A 604-nucleotide genomic window follows, 5' to 3' on the forward strand; every position below is an offset into this window, starting at 1 on the left:
CCCAGATGCCGAGTTGATAATGGATTCAACCTTTAATGAGGCTCTAACTGCTTTATGTAGCAACTGTGCCTGGAATACAGTGTTCCAAATCTCATTTTTTTTTTTTTAAAAAAAAATCTGCTTGGTTCTGGCTCCTCCCCTAAGTGGGTCAGGGTAAATTTAGATAAGATCTTTAGTGGCTCTGAGAATTCAATTCAATTTGGACTTGACTTTTGAGGACACAGTGTTCTCAGGAGGGAGATGCTTCTGCCTTATTTTGAACTTCTTTAATTTGGGTGGTTTGAGAATGACTTCCTTCAAGGTCAAGGGCTAGTCAAAAAGATAAGAAGTGACATCTGGTAGCTTGAGATCTCTCCTGTTTTCTCAGTGGTGGCAAAATCAAGCACAGGAGCCCTACAAGCTATCGTGGGTGTGGGTGTGTGGGTGTGTGTGGGGGTTATTCTGCTGATCTGAGTTGTGGCTATTCCAGGCTTCTTCTCTAGGGGGAGTACAGGGGCTTCATTCTAGATGAACAGAGACTAGGGAAGTTCTTGAAACTGTCTTTTCATGGAGCAGCAACAGGTTAACCGCTCCTATCTAAATAAAGGAATGTGAGGATTGTGGA

The sequence above is a fragment of the Erinaceus europaeus genome, chromosome 10 (genome assembly GCF_950295315.1).
Source record: "Erinaceus europaeus chromosome 10, mEriEur2.1, whole genome shotgun sequence".
NCBI classification, from domain to species: Eukaryota; Metazoa; Chordata; class Mammalia; order Eulipotyphla; family Erinaceidae; genus Erinaceus; species Erinaceus europaeus.